The sequence below is a fragment of the Lagopus leucura genome, unplaced genomic scaffold, assembly GCF_019238085.1.
Source record: "Lagopus leucura isolate 7727_CA_CO unplaced genomic scaffold, USGS_WTPT01 Super-Scaffold_100004, whole genome shotgun sequence".
Classification (NCBI taxonomy): domain Eukaryota; kingdom Metazoa; phylum Chordata; class Aves; order Galliformes; family Phasianidae; genus Lagopus; species Lagopus leucura.
Genome location: NW_024962264.1, coordinates 32,711,649 through 32,726,490, shown reverse-complemented (window position 1 = coordinate 32,726,490; position 14,842 = coordinate 32,711,649). Strand labels below are relative to the sequence as shown.

Genomic DNA, 14,842 nt, shown 5'->3' with positions numbered 1-14,842 from the left:
GATGGCCATAGTCTGAATTACTTCCTTCCCTTCAGTGACATCTAGCAGTTGCTCACCATTTCTAAGGAGAGTCCCACACTTCTAATACCAACACAGACCCCACATCTTTCAGCTCATATCATCCTGGAGTAAAGGTGTCAGATAAAACCTAAAGCTTATCAGTTTTCTCTCCACAAGAAAACAGTGGAATCTACATAATAGCTAAAAGAAAATAATTACTTAAGTTAGTCATATGGAGGCACAAGGGTTTATACCTTCCAGAGATTAAGCCACCATCTTCTGAGTATGATTTTTCTACGTAATGCATTCATTTCAGAGCATGACAAATATTACTGTATTTTACATAGCTACAATGTAGCTTTACATTTTATTAACTACTTCTAAGGAGCTTAATCCCAGAAAATGGCATAAGTCCCAAATAAATACTTCTACCTCAACCTTATGCCTGTCAGGAAAAAAACAAAGCAAAACAAAAAAAACTGAAAAATAACTGTCACAAGTCAGAAAAGCATAGGCCTTTTGTTTTCTTGACTTGGTCTTCCTACTGTAAGAAGCCTTCTTCCTTTATCTTGTTTCACTGTTTATGTAGCAGTCACCTCTTTCCTTAGCTATCACTCAGCTAAAGCACAATACTCTGCCTCAGAAAGTCCTTCCAATCTTCCCAACCATGCCCACGTCTTTTCTCCGAGTGCCAGTCAGGTTACTCACATTTTTCAGTGTGAAAGTTGTTTTTCCTGGAGATTTATTAGCAGCATTATCACAGAATCACAGAATTGTAGGGGTTGGAAGGGACCTCGTCTTTCAGTATTTCTTAGATAAAAATTAACTGTCTTCCACATTCCACATTTTGGGAATAATGCCTATCAAAGCAACCATTCATCTATATGCTTTGAGAATTAATATTAGTGAGATATACTGAAAGAGCACTGCATGATGGGGAAGTCATACTAGCTTACTGCTGATGCAGTGTTAACCTCCCACCCACTCCAAGGCTCAGCCAAAGCCAGTTGCAGACAATGGAAACAAGCCTGCTAACCCAATTAACTTTTTTTTGGCTGACTTCATAGAGTTCAACTCCAAGCTAAAGCTGTGCGTTTGAAGAGTATTATAAGAAAAATAAAGCTTTGTAATTAATAATGCTAGGTGCCTGGTTATTGGGCTGCTTAGTGTTTAAGCATTAACTTGGGAATTCATGGAACAAGAAATGGATGGAGGAAAGCCATTGAGCAACAAAACAGGAAAAACAAAAGGTCTTGAAACATGGAGGAGGGAAGGCAGCTTAAGTGGGTAAGCACACTCCCCACTCAAAAAAAAATAATAATCAGAAATGTTGTGCATGTTTACTGAAATTTCCTTGCAGACATTTCCCTGCATGGGTGTATACTTTGCATTAGCAATTTAACAGCAGCCAGCTGCCCTCTGTTCTGTGACTCCTCTTTGCTTGATAGTGTTGTTCCCTCAGAGGAACAGTAGAAACATTGGTCCTGTGATAGGATGGAAGGATGCAGAGAAGCCCTTGCACCCTGCAGAACAGGAGCATCTCTGTCCCTTTGAGCATCCGAGGACAGCAGTTTTGTTAAGTTGCCAGTAGATTGTGTGATTTCATACTAGGGTGTCACATCACATTGTTGTTTTACTTATTCCTACATAGCCTCCCACATCAGAAAACTGGAATAAAGTAGAAATCATGGCTCACTACCACAGAACAGACAGATTAAGAAGCCAGACAAAGTAACAACTAGATAAAATGAATCAGACTTAACATCCATAAACAGCAGCAAAACGAAGATTCAGTTCCTTGGTGTAATTCATTATGGATAATGGAGTCATGGGAGGTACAATGACTGCTGGTGTCTCCTCAGCATCACTCTGCTGTAATGGGATCATCAGCTGCATGTCCACAGTACACTGTGCCTAGGCTCCCAAATCCACCATTATCCTATAGCCAAGTGTCCAAGAGATACTGCAATATGGTTATTGACACCTTCCAATAATTCCCATGTGATATCTTTATTCCAGAGCAGAGATGAGAAATTGTTCACAAGTCCTGCAGATCCTTGCTAGAATATGCATGAACACAGGAAAGGGTCTCAGAATCTTTCCTACTTAGGAATGTGTATGTATGTAAAGGAAGGAAGAGGGAAGAATGGAGAGAGCAGCAGGACAATTTTTTTTTTTTTTTAATACTTTTTATAAGCTAGCTATTGCAAGCAGGATGTTTAGACAATGCTGAAGGACAGACAGTTTCCCGGAAAGGGAAATTTTGAAGAGAATTGCTGCAGCGCTGAGTAGGGTCCCTTTTCCCCCCCCCCCTCCCAGAAGTGTTACCCATTAAGATCAAAGCAGTGCACAGAGCCTGTGCTCTAGGAGCATGACAGCAACACATTTGTTGGCTGTAACTGCAACAGCATAGGCAGAGCACTGAACTGATGCAGCTGAGCCATTTCAACACAAGAGACTAGGCTGAGAAAAATCCTGCTCTTGCTGTGTTATTTTGCTGTTGGAAGTATAACAGGCATCTTTCACACTGTAACATATGCTTTATACTTTTCATACATACTTCACCTTAGAACAAACAGGAAACATACATCAATGCTTACTTATATTCTCTGGATACTGTGATTTCCTTAGAACACATCCTTACCTAATTAGCTTATGAAATTTGTTTCAGTAAAGCAGAGTCAAGGGCTGGAATGATTGAAATAGTTTCAGCTGGAGAGGTAAAGAAGCACAAGGAATGTGTGGTTAAAACAAGCGTGCTATCTTAAATCTCAGGAAGTAAGCATCTCTGATCCTGGAAAGCATTGATTTCTAGACACTATTTTTGTACCAATAAAAACATATGTATTGGAGATTGCCAGCTGCTGGTTCAGTGTTTGTCCTATGCTGCTGTTGGCAGCAGCAAATGAAAGTAACACAGCAACAATAATGGGAAATTATTTCAGACATCAATTCCCCACCTAAGAGCTTAATTGAATTACGTGGGATGGAGAGGATTTGTGCCCGCACCCACTCATTGCACTCCCCAGAATTTATTGAGCAACATCCTGTTTCCCTGCAGGTACAGTATTTAGAGTCCTGTTTCAGACAGATTGAGCTTAGAGCACATGATTTTTCAGCACCTTTTAGAAAGAAGTTCACCATCTTGCTCATACCCATTTGCAATAGGGCTGCCTTCCTTACTGCAGCCCTCCCTACACTGCATAAATGCACCTTCCTAAGCAAGCATCTTTATCCCCAGCTTCTGACCAGGAGAAACTTGCAGATGAAACAAATCTCTGCAGAGGAATCTTGAAATATCCAGAGTTGCAAGATGATTTGCCCAATTTTTTTTTTTTTTAATATTGTTGAAATAGGACTCAATGTTTGTGTTCTTGTTCTCTGCATCCTTCTAACTGACTGCTCTAAAGATTCATTATTTTCAGGACAGAGTGCAGGTTTACCTCTGACAGCATTCTTTCTGACCTTCTTAGCTTAGATGATTTGGCAATTTGCACACTGAAAGTCTATCAACCATTTCTAGCTATTTTTCCTAATTCTTCAGTGCTTACTACATGTTTATCAAGAGGACAATAAAGCCTTAAGCAGAGTTTTCTCTAATTCCTTAATTTGCTAACAGTCCGCAGTTATCTGGACATACAAAAGGAATTATTTTCTATCCACCAATTAGCAAACCAGAAGTTCAAAAGCCTCCGTGACTGCATTAACACAGAATTCCTTAATCCATAAAAATTAATGGAGATTATGTTAAAGAGACTTAAATACTTAAATCTTTTGCCACATTAGTCACTCTTTTATGTGCAGGTAACTCCAGCTGAAGACCTTGGGAGCCTGTGTGTGTGTGTGGCAGAACAAACTAATCTCCTCAAACGAGAAACCTGAGCTTTAGGCCAACTCTCCCCAGCAACAGGAGGTGGCTGCTTTCTCCATAGCTATTGAGGTCTGACTTTTCCCTCCACCGAAGCCCTTATACTGTATGACTTTAACATACAGGATAATTGGCTCCCAGACCTCTAAGTGGAATAATTTATTGTTGTTGGGAATGGTTGCCACAGTTACAGATAACTACAGCATGCAATTAAATACAGCTGACTTCATAACACCACCCAGCTGCCAGACAGAAGTTCTGGGCTTTCAGTTTTGCTTGGATCTGAGATTTGGCTTCAAGACCATCTTAGACCAGTCCCAGGACAATATAGCCCTGAAGTATGCATGCTGCACACAGATGCCTTTATTGCTCTTTTATGGCTGCATACTTTTCACACACACCTATTAACTGGAGTAACATTAAAAAGTTTGGAACTAACTTTTTCCTCATGGCTTTAACTAAACACACCTCAGAAACATAAGAGATTTTAGAACAAAATAATTATCACTGCAGATGAAAGTCCCCTTTCAAAGATTTGCTAGAGGGTATTTACTAAACTGTATCTGCCACAGAAATAGTTACAGAAGTGGGATTATTTCCCACCATCATTGCCATTTCTTTTCTCCCCTTTCTGGCCCAAGTACACCTCCCAAAATATTTGATTTCTCTTGACATCACTAAGGGTCTTGATGCAAGCAACCAAGAGGTACATGTCATAGAATCATTAAGGCTGGAAAAGACCTCTGAGATCATCTAGTGCAAGTATCCACCTACCACCCATATTTCCCCACTAACCCACATTCCCTTGGTGCTATACACCCTGTTTCTTGAACACCCCCAAAGACAGTGACTCCATCACCCCCCGGGCAGCTTATTCCATCACCCAATAACTCTTTTGGAGATGAGATTTAAGTAGTTTCTTGTCATTGGGCAGACAAAGGGCAACTGCTTCTCCCTCGAACAGATTTTTGCACCCTTCTGAGGACAGAGCAAACTAGCAGCACATGTACAACAGCAGGATCATCCATATCATTGTAATATGCATATAATATATACACATCTTTCCCACCTACTTGAAAGAGTCTGCAGAAGTAGGACAAAAGACGGGTCAAGGAGATAAAGCATCACTCCGAGCCTCTGGTGGACCCACCGGCTCCGGTCTGTTGCACAGTTGCCACCAGGTGTCATCTGGAGCCCGGCAAATGCCCTGCAGAGCCCGAGCCGATGGAGAGAGCGTGAAGCCAGGCAGCCGCGAACATGACACTTCCAACTAGCTTGTGTTGGAAAACCAGCACAAGAAAAAAAAGCCACGAGGTGAAGACAAGCTGTTCCTTTTGTGTGTCAGAGGGGCTTCTGCTCTGGCTTCACAGCACAAGTGCAGGTAGCCACGAAGTTCTGCCCAAGTTGCCATCACAAACATACAGCATCTTTCCCAGCAGATTGAAAAAAATGTGTGTATGCGTTTCCCCAGAACTTAAGCTGAAGTCCTAACGGCTTGCCATTCAGAGTTTAGAATAGTCTCAAGTATTATCCAGGACAGTTTGTAATGCAGAAATATCTCGGCTCAGGAAACTGAAATTGCACTCCCACACTGCAGTTTTACTACCTTGCAACAATACAGAGCAGCTAATGGCTTTGTTAGTAGATAATGTTTTATTAGTCTAAATACAGCATGTTCAAATATAGCATTAGCATACCATAAGAAAACAGCCTTAATCTTCTGACATACTAAAGCAGGCATTACACAGTATTGTACAGCACAGAGCTCATGAGAAAGGTCACCAAAATATTTTCAGTTTATTTTCAACAAGTCAAGCTTTTTCCAATTTATTTATAGATTTATAGATTTATTTCTTTATAGATTGATGTTCCTTCAGTGAAAAATCTTGCGCAGATTCTATTATTTTTTGGGATACATTTTCTACTTGCACAGTTCAATAAACTCTTATTACATGTGTTTTATATTCCCTTCCAACCTTTATAGCAAGGATTATCCTAGAAACTATTAAATTACAGGAGAAGTATGCAGCACCCCAAGAACAACATTTAATCCTTGCGATAGTGATATGTATCCAAGGTGTGAGAAACTGAAGAGCCCTGACCTTTTTCTCAATCAAGGGGGGGGGGGGCCCAAGACAATGAACAAAAACCACAGACTGTTAGCATTTTTGTAAAGCACAATCCTCAAGCTGCCATTTGGTTTCCCTCTCAGAAATTTTGCCAAGTCTTCAGCCATAAATATCAGACCACTTTCCAGATTCTTTTTTAGCATTAGCTTAATGGCCAGAACATGGAGGAAATTCAGGAAAAGACTTTTCACAGCAAGATCTGAATAGTTTGAACATTTGGCTAGGAGTTCACCTGCAGTTCTCAATTTAATGGCAAAGGGAGAGAAAAAAATAAATCAGGGTTATGTTGTAAATGCTTTGAAAGAAAGGCAAAACAAAAAAAGAACAGAAAGCCAATGATAAAAGAAACCTTTTGGCTCTGGTGATCAGAAAGTATGTGAATGGTAACACATGGTGCAGAGCCTCATTTTGAGAAAGCAAGTAGCTTGTTAATGGTGCCTGCCTTGCAATTACAAGTAAAACAGTAAGCTACTTAGCTGAATAAGCCAAAAACGACTGACAGAGCAGCAGGACATGATTCTCCATCTAATCAAAAGCTTTGCCATCTCTGTCAGATGTGCAAAGCCTGGAGAGGGGGAATTCAGGGAAGGGAGGGCTGCACTAATCACTAATTCAAAACTGAGCAGTCTGGTCTGAAGTGGGGACCACTACTGGTACATAGTCAGTCAGGCAAAGTCTGACAACATTGTCCAGTGAGTTGGAGAGAAGGGCTTGCCTGCATGGCAAATCCATTTCTGTGCATATGAGCAATGACAACCAGTCCCTCAACTCAAAGTCACTTAGTCCTCTTTTCCTACTCTTGCAGATCTCCACTAAAACAAAGGATCTGGAAGAACAAGCCGCTTCCTCTGCCTTTTGCAAAGCAAGTCTCTATTGCAGTTCATTAGGATCTCTAATAGCTCTACAAGCTTGTATACACTCAGCATTTCATGAATAACAAATTTTTGGCAGCCAACCAATCATGTGAATATTTCAAGGCTTGGCAATATTTCAGCACAACCACCACAGCAAAGGAGGTCATTTTCTCTCTATTCCCTGAAGTGGTAGCTTTACAGCTCAAATTCTTTCAGCTGACCTTTCCATGCATTTGTTTCAAATATTTATCTTTTAAATAACTTGTCAGCCTGTTGCTGCAGTTACAGAAGAAACCCCCAAATGTGGGATAAGGTTCTGGTTATAGCTCATACTATTACCAACCTCTCCCCTGACAAGCACTGATTAGAAGTGACCAGTTAACAGGCATCCTTCAGTATACAGAATAGACCCAATTAGCCAGGGCAAGGTACGCCTAGGAAACTAATAGTATTTTCCCCTACTTGCATAGGAGATGAAGCCCAGTCAGTATAGTCAGCACAAGTAGCCAAAAGACTCAAGGGGCTGTCAGAAGCAAGATGACTACTTGAGGACTAGACTAGAAACAAAGTACTTACGAAAGAATCTTCAAGAAGAGAAATCGTCTGAATGTAGCACAGCACCTCACTTGGCAGGAATAATCTAGCATGGTTTCACTCACAGAATCACAGAATGGCCAGGGTGGGAAGAGACCTCAAGGATCATGAATTTCCAACCGCCCTGCCACATGCAGGGCCACCAACCTCCACGTTTAATACCACACCAGGCTGCCCAGGGCCCCATCCAATCTGGCCTTGAACACCTCCAGGGATGGGGCATCTCTGGGTAGCCTGTTCCAGCACCTCACCACTCTCCCTGTAAAGAACTTCCCCCTGACATCCAACCTAAATCTCCCCTCCCTCAACTTAAAACCATTTCCCCTTGTCCTGCAGTTATCAACCCTCTCAAAGAGTTGATTCCCCTCCTGTTTGTAGTCTCCCTTTAGACACTGAAAGGCTGCAATGAGGTCACCCTGCAGCCTTCTTTTCTCCAGGCTGAACAAGCCCAGCTCCCTCAGCCTGTCTTCATAGGGGAAGTGCTCCAGTCCCCTGGTCATCTCCAACAGCTCTGTCTTTCTTATACCGGGGACTCCAGACCTGGATGCAGCACTCCTGATGGTGCCTCACAAGAGCAGAGTAGAGGGGGACAATCACCTCCCTGTCCCTGCTGGCCACCCCTCTTCCAACATAAAGCATACAGAGAACGTGTCAAATGAAACAGAATTGAAGTAACTGCTGGATTGCCAATTAAGAACTTAGCCTACTGGCTGTGGACATTTCTGTAACATATTGAGAAGTAAAACACAGAACCAACTACAACTAAATTTATCATAAAGATAACCTCTGACCAGCTAAGAAATGTGAAAGATCTAGAAAAACAGAACAATGTAGGCCATGCAATAATCTCATTCCTTCCGAGGTATCACCTTCTTCTGGAGGCTAAAATCCTTTAAGAAGCTGGTGGTCACAGGACTTCTTTCAGTATCTAGATACCTGCCTCATTCTCTTTTGGTATCTACATAGTAAGTGGCATTGCAGGGCTTGCTCCGTCTTGATACGTGCTCTCTAAACACTTGGAAGATAGAGATCACAGCTCTCCAAGCTTTGAAGAGATCAATCCACAGTCATTTCAGTGATGCTAGGATGACTAGAGACAATTCAAATGATTCCCATATGAGAGGCCTGGAGCTTCTAGAATGACAACAATAGGGTCAAGAAGAGGAAACACTGGGGGCAAATACATTTTGGCTGGGTGTGAGAACCCCTACTATGTGTGATTTATTGTTTTTTTCTTCTGGAGTCCAACTTTGCAAATTCAGTTTGGCTAAACAGGATCAGATTGCTTTCCACTTGAACGGTTTTATAATAAGAAACTCATTTGTAGCTTCCATGAATTTTTGGATTGACCAAAATAATTTCATTACTATTGAAACTACTAAAATAGGATTGACTGTTTTTGCTGCCTTGTGTTTTTTTTTTTTTAAAAAAAAAAAAAAAAAAAAAACAGTAACAAGAGAAACTGTCACTGAAGACTGGAAATTCCCACAGATGAGAAATTGAAAAATGGAGCAAAATCTTTTCAATGTCATGCCTTGTACGAAAGTATTTAACAGGCTCAAGTTTCTTGCGCATTTTTCTAAATATTGCAGTTGTTTTGTGAAGACCACTGTGAACACATCTGTGCCAAACCAACAGTTGAGACCATTGTTGGTATTTTGGCAAAACTGTCTTACAAAAAAGCATGAAAGCCAGCTGGTTTGAAACTGTCGATTCAAACTTTAAAGCATTGAGTATATACAATAAAAAAGGATTTTTTCCTGCCATATATGCCCATTTCAATAACAGCCTTTGGAGACCACTCTCAGCACAGAATATATCCAGGCTGCAGGACAGATACACTTAACAAGGAAGGGATTGCCAGCCAGTGGATATTGAAGACCCATGCCAAGGCTAGAATGTAACTGAGAATATGAAACTGAGGTGTGTGATATGCAGTTTCTTCCCTTTCTAGAAGCATGCTATCAGATGCGTCAGTGATGACTGAAAATATTTGCCCCCACTGCACTGGTTAGTTGAAGTGATACTTCAAGGAGTTACCTCTATCATACCTCAGCTGCCAGAATGAAACATGTAATCACAGTGCATCTGCTTCAGTGCCCCATCCACCAAGGTGATTTTGTGACAACAGTGAAACAGATGTCACATATGTAGAGCCATGGGTTACAGTACTGCTGACAGATTTCACAGTCTTCTTTATTACAGAACATACAAGTCACCAACTAGACTTAATAAAAGCCAGTCCTCATAAGCAAAGGAATGATGCCAATATTTAAAGTGTTAAGGAATAGGTGTATTTTAAATGGTAGAAACCAAGAAATTACATTTTACACTGAAGGAAACTGATACTCTACTGTGATGTTTGATCTGATGAGGAACTACAGCTCCTTCTTGCAAGCTGGCAAAACACTGAACACAAGGAATGCCATGCATAGGCAGCCTTAACTAAGCTATCTTTTCCTAGCTGTAAGGCATAACTCAGCACACAAAACACAGAAAACACATTGGTTACCTCCCCATTTGCAGAGAGATATGTAGTAATTCACACTCATCCAATTTACAAGACAACAGAAAAAAATAAGCATTAACTGAAGGTGTGTTTATGACCACCTTACTATGTCTTGCCTATTGGCTGCTTTCACTTGTAGAACCAGTTCAGTGTCAACTTGAGCATCCTGCCTACATACAAACTTAGATCTGGAGCTAACAAGTTCATTAATCATAGTCTGTAAACAAAATAGAGCACACAGCACAGTTGTGAAAGGGCATTAGGCAATTAGCAAATAAAAGTAGTCACATACCTACTGCTTTAGTTTCTACTCATGAAATTAAATTATGCAATGCATTTTTAGAGCTGATGCAATATCATCTTACAACTTTTAAAACTGGTTGTATCATGAAGGCCAAGAGATAAGCACTATGTTACTTAAAATTATAGCAGTTCATGACATATTAAATTGTTCTCTGGCCCTTGGGATCTGATGAAGCTGATTGCATCAATAGCATTAGCAATGGATCATATACATGCAAAGGTTCAGACTGCTGCAGCATAGCTAAAAAATTAAGTTTTCACCATCACAAGTCTTCTTACTCGGTATTGCATGTTTTCTTCCCATTCTGCCTATAAAAATTTCCACAAATGTTATTGTGTTTAAAATACCACTGATGGCTGCTGAAATTCAGAGACAAGGTTGCTGATAGTAAAAAAAAAAAAAAAAAAAAATCACTTTATGAAGCATGCAAGTTCACTCACTGCAGCTATACCTAGTTACATCCATCAGAACAGATTTAGCATGCATAGAGAAAGGAGTAGAAATGTAAGGAAAGAAGGAATATCTGATCTCTGTCAGACAGGTGCATAACAGAGACAGTTGTGGGGTCTTCATCTAGTATTAATTTTGAAAGCTTTTCAGTTTGTTTATGGGTTCTTGGAGGCTGATTGCTTCAACAAGAGATTCAGGGAACCTGAAGTTTTGCTGAGTAAGGAGAAAGCCCAGGAAAACTGAGTTGAGAGACTGATCACAGTAGTTACCCCTCTGCAGCCTACTCCTTCTTCCACTATACTATTACACACTGAAACTCACTAGAAAGACAAGGAAATCCATATACAACATCCAATGCAGGTTATTATCTAATAAGAACACATCAAGGTCTGCATTTTATCTCCCTCCCCCCATGCAACTGCAGTCTACATGGCTAGTGCTACTCAATACAAGCAAAGCATAATCATATTTAAAATTTTCCCTTTGATCACCAGTGCATGTCTTTTACATGAGGAAAGTTCAGCCTGGGTTTGGTTGGTGGTTTTAAGATAGACAGAAAATTACCCTGCAAAATTCCTGGCAAGTTCACACAGAGCCAAGCCAATACTTGCTAAAATTAGATTTATTATAAGATATGGTTACTTCATCATTTATTCTCCTCTGGGTTTTGGACAGTAGAATTGATATGCCAAATCTCACATTTCACAATAAGGAGCATTTATGTAGATGTATCCAGGAATTTCAGTCCTGAAAATAGACTTTAGCTGCAGCTATATTAGCATGAATCTGAGCCTAAGGACTATCCTAGATATTCCACCCACTCCACATTCACAGCATAGGTCCCTCAGTTATCCCTCCCCTGGCCTAGAAACAGTCAGGGTGAACATTACCTGAGAAAAGCTCAGCTATCACATTTATTCCATGAGACTTCTCACTTCCCTCATGCTTCCTTATAGCACTTTGATACAAGTATAGCAAAGAAAACTACTGGCTTTCTGCAAAGAGCAATGAATGACTTGTTCATTTGTACAGAAATGTCCATCAATGGAAAAGTAATAGCCACCTGCTATACTGAGACTACCAAAGAGCCTTCACAGGACAGGACACAAGAAAACTATGTGCCAAAGTCCATGAGATACCTATGAAGAGCACAGAAGACTTCTTAACAACATGACCTCTGACAGCATTGCCTAAATGTTATCTCCAAATAAGAAATCCTGCCAGTGGCACCCAATGCTTGGTAACACAGGAAGGGAAGCTTCCAGAAGCAAAGATGCAGTAGTAGAGGCTTCCACAAAAGGTAAGCAGTACAGAACACAAAGCCACATTATTTTCCAACAGCAGTGAGCCAAGACAACATAGGTAGTAGACCTTATCCTTGACATGGTCCCCTGCTCTCCTTATACAAAGGAAGGCTAAAGAAAACACATATCTTTATAACCAGCTCTCAAGCAAAAGCAGAATTTCAAACAAATTACTGCAAGGCTTTTACTCTTTGTAGCACTGAGAAACACACCTGTCTGTCTCAGAAGCTGAGTACCCTCCTCTGCTTTTTTGGCTAATCATTGTTAACTAATTGCAGAATATTATAAGCAGACAAATTCTCCTCGTTTGTGACAGGATTAGCACTCTGTCCCCTTCAAAAATAGTCTAGTAACTTTCTTAACTGAAACCTAAGTTAAGTACCCTAAGGGTTTTGATTTTTTCTTTCTTCAAGAGGTAGTAGTGCTAACTGATCCATAATGCAATCTAAATGACCACCTACTGCGATTGAAAATCCTGACCTTGGCTATAGATTAGATCAATTTACTCCTTTCTTAGAAATAGACACAGCTACTTCAGTACAGTAGTTCCTCAACTACTAACAAAAAAAAAAAAAAAAAAACATTATTTGAAAGCACTTAGTCCAACATTAGTAAGAAACTGATGGAATGTGTTTGCCAAAAAAGATTTATCAAACATCAAATTAGCACAGAAAAAAAAAAGCATAAATACAAGATACAACAGTAAGACACTTTGCCTGAGAAGTAACAGTATTGTAAGACAGCTAATGGAGACAAAGTGGAATGCAATTGTAACATGCAGCTGACTAATTCAGATACCTTTCAAACCAGGTAAATATCTACTCCGCAGCCTAATGATACAGAAAGATATAATAGCATGGGGAAAAGAAACACCAAGAAAACCCCCAAACCAATGCTGTGATCATGTTCTGCCTAAGCTTTTGACTAATTTACTTAATCTGGAGCGAGAACCCATTTTGACTTTGTGGTGTAGACATGCTAGAGAAAAACACTTGTTCATTTACTGTAGAATTGATCAGAAAAACAAAAAGCAAAGCTTAATGGAAGGCATCTGCCACAACATTCATCGATTTACACAGAAAAATATAGCAATCAAATATCAGATAGTAGAAGACAGCTCCCAATACAGTGCTGTGAATTATATGCTGATCCATTTTATATACTGTAATGCTTTCAGAAACATGAGCCCTTTCTCTTCTCTACATCGCACCTGAAACTAATCAGGTCACTTGAACATCAAGCAGCAACATTCAAAGCAGTCAAGAGCAGAATAGAATTTAGCTTGCCAGTTATCCTGCACACAAAGAAGCAAAATTGTTTCAGACAGGTTCTCAGCGATGCCGGGTAAAGTATCTGCATGTAGGCCAGTAGTTTTGTACAGAAAGAAGAGTGGAACTCACCCAGCTGGAGAAGGCGCTCTCTGGCTCTGCAGCACTCCTCAGGAAGCAGCCTAGGTGCAAGAGATACGCTCTCTTCAGTGGCTGGCACTCATATGAGCCCAGGGTGACTCCAACCTGGATCTTCTGATCCCTGAAAGCACAGGTGCAAACAATTTGCCTGTGCTCCCTCATCCAGCCACACCCCTTCCCCAGGTGCTCAATCACCAGCCCTGAACAAACTGTTCCCCTACACAACTACCCCCAGCTGTTCAATAACAGAGAGCAAGCCATCACTAACACTGCATATTTTGGCAACAATACCAAAATATCAAAGAATAAACGTTTACTACACAGCATCAGCCTCCCTTTAGACACACAAGAAGTTGTAGACATGAAAATGATATTTGGCTTTTATGAATCACTGGCATGTTTTGCAGAACCATCTTGTACTAACAGAAAAAATAGCCTGTGCCCCACAAAAAAGATGGCCTGAAAACGGTAAGGTAAAATAAACAGTGAATTTACCACTTCTTTGCAAGAGGACCTGGATGGCCCTTGCCTCATACTTCACTCATTGCTTGAGTTGGGCAGCACCTATTCCAAAAGGTCTCATCCTAAATGCATTGAACAACTGTGTACAGTTTTCTCAAAATCTGTTTCAAGTTTCCCATCTCAGACTGATAGAGTTATTTTAAGGAGATGCTGTTGGAGTCTGCTCAGCCCCAGGCCCTTCCCTACACAGAGGGCTTTCCAGCACAAATGAAACCAGCAGAAACACTGCCCTTGCACATCTGATTCTAAGTGACTTTTTTTTTTTTTTTTTTGAGATCTGGTCATAATTGGCACTAAATGCCTTGCGCAGAGCAAACATGAGAGGGACAAACGCTGCTTTGTCTTTCTATCACAGGTAATTACTTACCTTAGCAAGAATCTTCTACTAAACATAGTACTTGAATTTATTATAGTAGCCAATGCACTTTCACTATAAAAAACAACAATACCTTTTACCAGGTAACTGTGTGGAAAGTTACCTATGTTTAAAAAGGGAAACAGGGGATAAGTGTATAATCAACAAATATTAAGATGTTATAATTATGAAATAAACAAGAGAGTTTGGCAAAGCAGATTATGATAGCAAAAAGAGAATGGATGGAAAACTTACCCATATCCTTGACTCATTTACAAAACTCCAGCAGAGCAGATCTCCAGAAGAGATCCTTCCCCACTGGTAGTCAGCTCTTAAATAGGTCTAGGATTGCCTTCACCTGTGCTCCTCTGGCTGACTCATTGCTCGCCTCAGGTGATCAATCAGAGGTTCAGGCCGTGACTCAACACTTCCCATACAATAAGTGACTTGACTACAGTGGCATAAAAAGTCCTCAGGGTGATCAAGTCCTGGGTCCTAACATAACACTTTAAACCTCAGACAGGCTCTTCCCTTTGTATGCTCT

At 40.5% G+C, this 14,842-nt stretch overlaps 1 long non-coding RNA gene across 1 annotated transcript; it reads right to left on the bottom strand.

Moving 5' to 3' along the window:
• Positions 1-13,223: 13,223 nt before the first annotated feature.
• On the bottom strand, positions 13,224-14,635 carry LOC122179918. The gene is made up of 3 exons (XR_006178863.1): positions 14,554-14,635; positions 13,413-13,542; positions 13,224-13,306 (listed from the first exon to the last, which is right to left on the bottom strand). It is a non-coding gene; the product is annotated as an uncharacterized LOC122179918 (long non-coding RNA).
• Positions 14,636-14,842: the final 207 nt, after the last annotated feature.